The following is a 10269-nucleotide window of genomic DNA, read 5'->3' on the forward strand; positions in this document are numbered from 1 at the left end:
TGTATTTAATGCACGAGAGTTTTCCACTTTTGCATCTGGACTTTTCACCTAGCTTCCTTCACTCCAAGAAACCAAAGGTTTAGCCTCTCATTCTCTGGGAAAACATCCTCAGAGGTTGTTTGGCTTCCAAGAAAAAGAAAATAGTAAAGAGTAGGAAAAAACAGAGCAAGGCTCTGTATATTCTATATATTGATCGATTCTACATAATTATATCTATATTACAATGGATGCAAGGAAATATATATAGAGAAGTTTTTCCAACCTTCCTAGCTAAGAAATCTTATGGTTGGTGGATTACAAGGAGAAGAATGGAAATTTATACAAAAATATCTGAAGAAAAGATCTCATGTGGAGTCGGCAAAACATAGGAGATTTCGCACTTGCGTGGGCTGCTGTGCGAAATTTCACACAAGGAGAAGGTGTTGTGCGAATTTCGCATAAGGGGAAGAAGGTGTTGTGCGAATTTCGCACAAGCTTGGGTTGTTGTGCGAATTTCGCACATGCTTAGAGCAGTTGTCTTCCAAAGGCCATATCTTCCTCATTTCAGCTCCAAATCGTACACGGTTTGAAACGTTGGATTTTTGACTTCCTGAGCTTTGAAATGGTATATAGAATGTAGAAAATGGACTTCGGGAAGTGCTCCAAAAGTGCGAAGGAAGATTGCAGCTGCTGTCCTCTGTTTTCTTCACTCTCTCCTTGCTTCTCTTTGCTTTTCTCCTTTGCTTCTCTCCTTTGCTTGGCTTGTCTTAATGATCCAAAAATTGTCAAAACACTAAAACTAGCCACAAATATGATTAGAGGTCATTGCTAGGTCCTTAACATGCCAATTGGAATAAGAATGGAGAACTACTACACAAAAGTGCTTAAAACATAATGAATTAAAGACGCAAAATAGCACTTTTTGGGTAGTAATCACTTCTTTCTTGGGATCCTCTACAACTTCTTCTTGTTGCCTTCTATCTTCAATTTGTAATTTTCCCATGGAGGTCTCCAAGCCTAAATCATCATCAAAGCTCTCTCTTTCTTGGAGAGAATTGTTAGATTCATAAAAAATAACATGGATGGACTCCTCAAAAACCATGGTTCTTTTGTTAAAAACTCTAAAGGCTTTACTTGAAGTTGAGTAACCAAGAAAAATTCCAACATCCAATTTTGCATCAAAATTTCCAAGATTGTCTTTGGTGTTTAATATAAAGCATTTGCACCCAAATACTTTGAAATAACTAATGTTGGGTTTCTTGTTTTTCCAAAGCTCATAGAGAGTTTTCTTAAGAATAGACCTTAATAAAATTCTATTTAAAACATAACAAGAAGTGTTAACCGCTTCAGACCAAAAGTATTTTGGTAAATTGTTTTCATTTAACATGGTTCTAGCCATTTCTTGAAGAGTTCTATTTTTCCTTTCAACTACCCCATTTTGTTGAGGAGCTCTAGGAGCCGAAAAGTTGTGGTTAATACCATGCTCATTGCAACAGTCTTCAAAATCAATATTTTCAAATTCTCTTCCATGATCACTTCTTATACAAGTAATTGTAAAACATTTTTCATTTTGAACCTTGTTGCAAAACTTTGAAAAATCATAAAAGGCTTCATTCTTTTGACTTAAAAATAAGACCCAAGTGTATCTAGAGAAGTCATCCACAATAACAAAAACATAAGATTTTCTTCCAAGGCTTGGTGTCCTAGAGGGACCAAATAAATCCATATGCAACAATTCAAGAGGCCTAGTTGTTGAAATGAAATTTTTATTTTTAAAAGAGTTTTTGATTTGCTTTCCCATTTGACAAGCTTCACAAACTTTGTCTTTTTGAAAATTTATTTTGGGAAGGCCTCTTACAAGTTCATCTTTGTTAAGTTGGGAAATGAGGTCCATGTTAGCATGTCCCAACCTCCTATGCCACAACCAACTTTGATCATGCATGCTTGAAAAGCATCTATCATGGCCATCATATTTTGAAATATTTATTGCATAAACATTATCACATCTATGGCCCATGAAGATGATTTTATCATTTTGAATATCTTTGATGATGCAATGAGATGCTTCAAAAATCACTTTAAAACCTTTGTCACAAAGTTGACTTATACTCAAAAGATTATGTTTTAAACCATCCACTAATAAAACACTTTCAATAAGAGAGGATGTGTCATTACCAATGCTGCCTTGACCAATGATCCTTCCTTTTGAATTGTCTCCAAAGGTAATGTATCCTCCATTTCTCTTTGTAAGGAAAACAAACTTGGATTCATCCTCAGTCATGTGTCTTGAGCATCCACTATCCAAGAACCACTTATCCTTCTTTGATCCCTACAAAATAAAATTTAAGTTGATTAGGTACCCATATCTTTTTGGGTCCTTAAGGGTTAGTGACCTTGGATTTCTCAACCCAAACTTTTTTAGCTTTAGCATTTTAATTCTTTTGAGAACCATTTCTTAAAGGACATGTACTACTAATGTGCCCTCCTCTTCCACAAAAGTTGCAAGTGGTGGAAGGACTTGCATTTGCGGATTCTTTTAACAAGTAGTTTTTAAAATACTTTTGATTTTTTGATGATTTGAATCCTAGCCCTTGTTTGTCAAAGACACATTTTTGGCTAGGTAAGATAATTTCAAAAGATTTTTGTCCACAAGAGAAAATTGAAAGAGAGGAGGCTAACCATTCATTTTTCTTTTTCAAAATCTCATTTTCACTCCTCAAAATCTCATTTCTTTTTCAAGATGAGTTTTAGATAATTCATCAATTCAAAAATTTTCTTTTACTTCTTCAAGTTCCTTTTCAAGTTCTTGAATTTTCTTTTTAAGAGAATTATTTTTCAAACTAAGTTTTTCAAAATCCTCATATAAATCTTCAAAAACATCATGCATATCTTCATCACTAAAGTTAGAGTTTACCTCATCAAGATCATCTATTGCCATGAAGCACATGTTTGCCACTTCCTTCTCATTTTCTTCTTAAGAGGATTATTCACTTTCACTCCAAGTGGCCATCATTGCCTTCTTCATTCTTCTCTTGGTTTCAGTCTTGTAGAGAGGACAATCATATTTAGTGTGTCCCAGTTTTTTGCACTTGAAGCATGTCAAATCTATTTTCTCTTCCCATTTCTCCTTGTCACCATGGGATGAAGATTCCTTTTTAGAAGGATCCCTTTTAGAGGTGAATTTCCTTCCTCTAAACCTTTCACCTCTCGTGTATTTGTTGAACTTTCTTGTGATGAGGGCTAAATCATCATCTTCATCACTTGACTTTTCTTCTTCAACATCTTCTTCTTCCTTGGTTGTAGCTTTGAGGGCTATGCTCTTCTTCTTTTTATCTTCACTCTCTTGTAGCTTCTTTGTCAAATTGATCTCATATGTCATTAATGACCCTATGAGCTCTTCCATAGGTAGCTTAGTCAAGTCTTTTGCTTCTTGAATTGTGGTGACCTTGGTATGCCACTTTGATGGGAGAGACCTCAATATCTCCATCACCTTCTTGGATTCCTTGTAGGTTTTTCCCAAAGCTTCAAGACCATTGACAATGTTGGTGAACCTAGTAGTCATCTCAACAATAGTATCAGTTTCCTTCATTTAAAACAATTCATAGTTATGAACAAGTAAATTGATTTTTGACCATTTCACTTGATTAGTTCATTCATGAGTTATTTCAAGCAACCTCCAAATTTCTTTAGCCGATTTGCATTGACATATTCTATTATATTCATTTCTATCCACAGCACATTGCAAAGTAAAAACGACTTTAGCATTTAATTGAAAGTTTCTCCTATCAAGCTCATTCCATTCTTACTTGGGTTTTGGAACTAAAACTCCATCAACCAGTTTAGTAGGAAAAGTTGGGCCATCTTCAATGACATCCCATACATCTAAATTAGTAGATTGCAAATACCAAGTCATTCTAGTTTTCCAATAGGGATAGTCAGTTTCCGTAAAGAATGGAGCTCTATGTTTTGAAAAAATTTCAGCTTGGGATTAGCTTGATGGAATAACCATTTCCTCTTAGACGATTAAGTCTTTTAAAACACAAGAGGTCTAACTCTGATACCAATTGAGAAAACAAAGGCTATGCTTAGTTAAGAAAAACACCCAAAAGGGGGGTGGAGGGGGTGAATTGGGTTTTTAAAATCTTTTCAATCACAACAAATTCAAACACAATATAAGCAAAGTAAAGAGATAGAGTTTAGAGAATTCAAACTCGAGTTTATAGTGGTTCGACACTTCCTTGCCTACGTCCACTCTCCTCAACCTCATAACCGAGTGAGGGTTCCACTAACTTGAAGCTTCAACCAAGCTTCCAATCTTCTTACACTTGGATTCCGGCTCCAATGGACTCTTACACAACCTCTTCAAGATTCAACCCTCTTGAAGGCTTTAACACTCAGATTTTTACAAGATATAATCCCTCAACCTAGCTTAAGGATAGCTCAAATACAAGACAAAGCTAGGATGACACACAAGAGTGCACTGAAGGATATGCAAGTGGTGATTTAATGCACTATGAAAGAAATGAGAGCTTTTTGATCAAGAATAGGTAGGTAGGCTATTGAATGCAAGTGTTCTCTTGTCAATAAATGAAGTGGACCTCTTAATTTATAGGTTTCCAAGCTCGGGAGTCAAAAACAACAAAAGGTAACCTCGTCCGGTCGAGCTAGGGGTCGATCGGTTCATTAGCCGTTGGAGCATTTAATGCATGACAGGTTACCGTTGCCTCAACCGGAACTCGACCGGTAAGAGAATCACCTCGACCGGGAAGAGAAGGCTACTGGGAGAGAGAGAAAGTTTTTGTGCATCCTCGATCGGTCCTCGACCGAACGAGCACAACCGGTCCTCGACCGGACGAGCACAACCGGTCGACTGGTTCCTCAAACGGTTGAGCCGATTGGCCATAGCCTCGACCGGTTGAGTCTTTTTGGCCTCGAAAACCTATTTTTTTTTATTCCTTTCTTTTCTAAGACTTAGGCAAGGTCTTTAGGTAGATTATTAAGCCAATTATAAAACATTTTGCCTAAGGTACATTAGTTAAAAACTCGGGTTTTAATGAAATCGAAGTTTTAAAGAATAAACCGAGTTTTCTAAGATGCATGAAATGTGTGAAAATTCTAAGTGCACTCATGCATTCATCTTACATTAATTTTCTATGATCACAAGTCTTCCAAGTGTCTCAATCTTGTATCCATTTGGTCATTTGATGAATTTTCGAGTTTATACTTAAGATTCTTAATCATTAAACCAATTAGTCACTTAATCTTGGTTTGTTATCATCAAAACCCAATTAGGAGAACCCTTGGGCTAACAAAAGTTATATAATAATTTAATCCAAAAAGAAATAAGGTCATAAAGAGAATTCAAAGCGATGGAGTTGAACTTGATAGCTATAAAAAGTTTTTTAAAAATTATAGGGTGGAGGGGTTTTATGTCAAAAGTTGGGGGATTATAACATTTGTGAGTGTTTGGTGTAATCACATCTCCTATTTTTCCTTAAGAATGTTATAGGGATGTTTCCCGTTATATTTTAGACCTGATAAGGCTTAAAGTATCTCTGTAACATTAAGAAACATAAAACTATCATTTAGAAAGAAAAAAAAAATCAAAATTACGTTAATAATTATAGAAAATCCTAAGTCATCAATTACCTCTATTGATGGAAAATTTTAAGATACTAATTAAGGTAAAAATCCTTGATGTATTTTGCAACAAACATAAGGTAGATATTCTCATTAAGTTTGGTTAGCATGGTAATCACGAGACTACCTATGCTCATCCCAACCATGGATTAAAATATCATGTTTCGGTAGACCTGACATGATATATAGGAGATAAAAATTGGTACTTCGATATTTTTTCAATTTATCGAAAATTTCTCTTATATCTCGTAATTTATCGATTTTCGACTATTTATCGTGATATTTTGTTGCAGTCAACACGGGGAAGTGTGGTCAAAGGTAGAAACTCACTTGATTTTTTAATTTTTTTTTTTGTAGCTGAGGGGTCGAACCCCAACCAAAAGATTCAACTTGTGGTTGGGCCAACCACTAGGCCAAGCTAGGTTCTTATAATGTATATTGCACTAAACATATATGACCTAAAACTCATCACATAAACATAATATTAAAATAATATTTTAATGAACAAATTACTTATAATTTATTTTATAATTAAATGAAAAATTTTCATTTAATTGATTACCAAAAATATAAAAATTATCATCATAATTTTCTTCGTTGTGTTTTTAATATCATTAATATATTAATCAAATGTTAAAAATTATACATATATTAAATGAATTATAATTTTAATATTAAATATATTTTTAAATTAGATAAAGTATAATAAAATATCACAACATTATTATCGAATAATATTTGATATAATTTAATAATAAATGTATGTTTATGAAATTTATATTTTTTATCGACGTAAACAATGTTATTCTAAAATATGATGAATTATATTATACATATATCAATTTCTTGAACAAAATAACTTTAAAATATCTATTATACTTTTAATTTCATATTTTAAAACTTTTTTTTTTTTTTTACATTTCTATAAGTTTTTATCAATTTTCAGTCCATCAATATTTTGTGTCAAAATATCCACCGATATATCTAGAGAAATATTGTACATTTATATATATATATATATATAGATATATATATATATATATATATATATATATATATATATATATATATATATATTATATATATATATATATATCTATATATATATACTAATAAGTGTTCACATGCGATGCACATGAATCAAATACGATATATAAAAAGTAGACGATTCAAAGACTATATACAAATAGTAAACAATTTTGCATTATTGTTTCTTAGGATTTGTTTTTTAAGTATAACAATGTCATGATAAACTTATTTATTACATTTTAGCAAAAAAGTGCAAAAGTTATTTAAGAAAGTAAGAATAGTATGGAAATTATATGCATTCATTTAAAGGAAAACACCATAGAATACTTTCAAGCAAGCAATCCATCCAATACTCCAAATACTCAGTGGTGTAGATATGTTAGGTTCACTGGTGGAGCCAGTTGGGTAGGAATGGCAACGGGGCGGGTTTGGGACCGGTCACCCCTATCCCATTCCCGTCCCAAAATATTTGGTTATTTCCCATCCCGTCCCAAACCTAGGGTGAGGCGGGCTATGCAATCCCATCCCCGTTATAAAGTTAAAACTAAAATCCCATCCCCAACCCGGGTATGTGTTGTCAGGGCAAGGGTGGGGCGGTGCTGGAGTTATTGATGAAACCAAATAGTTGTCAAATATCTTTCTTTAAATGACACCAGGTCCCACTATTCCGTTAACGATTAGATACCAATCATAAAAAGTAAATTACATGTACTCCTTAGATTATAATACTCAACAAGTAAAATATGCTAATCTTGCAAAAAAAAAAATTCAACTCATACAAAGCAAGCATTAATATGAAATTTAATCAGTTTCACACTAACAAACCACATATGTAAAGAAATATTTGAATCTGGACTCATGATCCTGGAAACAATATAAAATTGTACATCTACAATAAGCTTGAAAAAAAAGTTATCTATTAAGACAACAAACTAAAAAAAAAAATTAAGACAACAAACTCCTCTGCACTTTTGCATTGGCTACTAACCTCAGCCCTTCTCTGCACTTTTGCTTCTCATTCAGCCTCGAAGCCATCCAATTTCAATAACTGCCTCATGAGCAACTCTGTTAAGACAACAAACTCCTTGTCCTCAACAGTAGTCCCACCATTCACAGTTGCTTATAAGGCAACCATTTGCAAGATAAAGCAACCCAAATCAGCATCCATGATCAAAGATCAAATGGTGTAGCCAATGCAAAAGTGCTTCCTACAAGATAAAACAACCCAAATCAGCATCCAAGAAAATAGAGGCAGAATCTGGCATGTAAAATAGAAACAATTGGAAGCTCCTTTTTGCCTTTCATTTAAGACCTTTTGCCATATCTTCTAAACATGGCTAAAGAGCTTCCTAAGCAACTCAAATTTCCCGTTAATGAAGGCAATCAAAATGATGAATTAACAAAACCCAACCATTTCTTTTGAGATATCCAACTAGTGTAGCAAGAATCATTATACACTAATGTTACAATATATTACAACATAGTTTAATTTATTATAAGGGAGTTGCAAATATGATAACAAAAAAATTAAGCTATTTTTATATCAAACCATGTGTGATTAGAAAAAACAAATGTAGAACAAAATTATTTACAGTACTTAAAAGACAAACAATCACAACGTGTCAGGAATGGTTATACCACTACAAGTTAGATGACATAACTTGGAATATGCCATATCACTGTAAGTTGCCCAAAATAACACGTCCAATATCCCAAAGTAAATCAGTAGAACATTTACTTGTGGAGCTTGTAATCCATGGATTGAGCTTGTAATCCAGCAAAACCAACCATAAGTTCCAGTTTCAGCAGTCATTGACTCCAAATTGAGCTTGTAATCCAGCAAAACCAAAATCAGCAACCTTAACAACCTAAAAACAGAAGGCTTCGGGTATTTTAGACACATCAAATTTTGCAACTAGTATGATCCAGTTAGATCCAGTTATGCATAAATTTGAGATAAAAGCTTTTATCAACAAGGAGCCATATGACAGAAACGCATGTATCAGATAGAGCAATGTATGGATAAGCAGGAGTATGAATAAAAACTACACTACTTTTTATAGAGGAAGAATGGTCCCACAGTTTTAAAACCACCCCCAACCTCAAAATTTTAGATCTTCTTGGTTTACCTAAAAATTTTGGTAAAGATTGAAGGATAAAGAAATGATAACAATTCAATCCATAGTTAGAAGTCAGCCTCCTGAGTGATAGGAGAGGATGGTTACCCTCAGTCTCACATCAATAATCTTGAATTTCCCCCATTCTTTTCCTCTCAAACCAGTGTTCTTGATTTAGATTTAAGAACATTTATCATAATCAATAGAAGTTCTCCTCAACAAAGAAGAGAAAAATAAAGGTTGATTCATCGGTCATAATTGAAAGGTCAACTACAAACAAAAAACTAGAGAACATCATAAAAAAGATTTTGAGTTCTCAAATAGATCTCATTTGGTGGCAGATGAAGATTTCCATTATCAATCTTAACTGAAACATTAATCTCAATCATCTGAATCAATAAATTGGGCCATCTGATTGTCTTGGGTGCAATCCAAGAGAGCTTGGTAAAGGCTTGACATTGCTCACCATAAGAGCATAGTGAAACTCCAAAGACTTGTTCAAGAGTTCCCATCAAACAAATTTTTGCAAATGCAAAGAACCAAATTCCACAAAAAGAGAGGAATAAAAGCCAAATTACATTTTGTATGAACCTTCAAATGATAATACAAACAAATGGCACCATTTTTGCAGTTAAGCATATTTTCAAGTCACTTCTGCAACTACATATTATCTATTCTACACACTTATTTTATTCATAACCTCACTTAGTAAATAGTCTTCTTCGTCACTGAACAAATCCTTTAAAAATAACAAAAATAGTGCTCTTGCAACTAGTTTTAGATTTGGAAAAGACAAGAACCCATATACAAAATAAGTATAAGAAACATAAGCAATCAACTAGTTCCATTTGGATATACCCACTCATTCCCATAAACCAAATTAATTAGAACATACATAAATATCTACACAAACCTTTTCTGAAATGGTTGAGAACCCCACTAAAAATACAGTGGAATATTAAAGGCTCTTACTCATAAAATATAGACTAGAAATGGAACATAACGTTGCTTTTGGGAATTGAGACAAGGTTTTAGATTTTGCAGCCTAGTACAGAGACGGAAAAGATTTGTATAGCCAACCACATGCTTTTGGGAATTGAGACAAGGTTTTAGATTTTAATAAATTGAATATCAACATGATGAAGTCACATTTTTTGTATTAATAAAAATGTTTACTTTCTTAATTCTCAACACACTATGAAGAAGACAAAAATTTAAGGTAAAAATAAGTGCAAGTTCCTCATCAATGTCAACTTCCATGACACAGCAAATCCAAATTGTATCAGAAAATGGATACCAAAAAATGGTTACTGTTTTATAGCTAAATCATTTGGTGTTTAAAATAGGATTTCATATGCCACAAAAAGAGATGCTTTGAATCAAATATACTTTTTCTACATAAGAAAGATGGATATTAGGATGATATACCAATTGCACAAAATTGCAATTGAATTATAAAGCTAGGTTTAACTAGAGAGACTTTTAAATATTTCTTCAAGTATCC

Source organism: Vitis riparia, chromosome 6 (genome assembly GCF_004353265.1).
Source record: "Vitis riparia cultivar Riparia Gloire de Montpellier isolate 1030 chromosome 6, EGFV_Vit.rip_1.0, whole genome shotgun sequence".
Taxonomy (NCBI): Eukaryota; Viridiplantae; Streptophyta; class Magnoliopsida; order Vitales; family Vitaceae; genus Vitis; species Vitis riparia.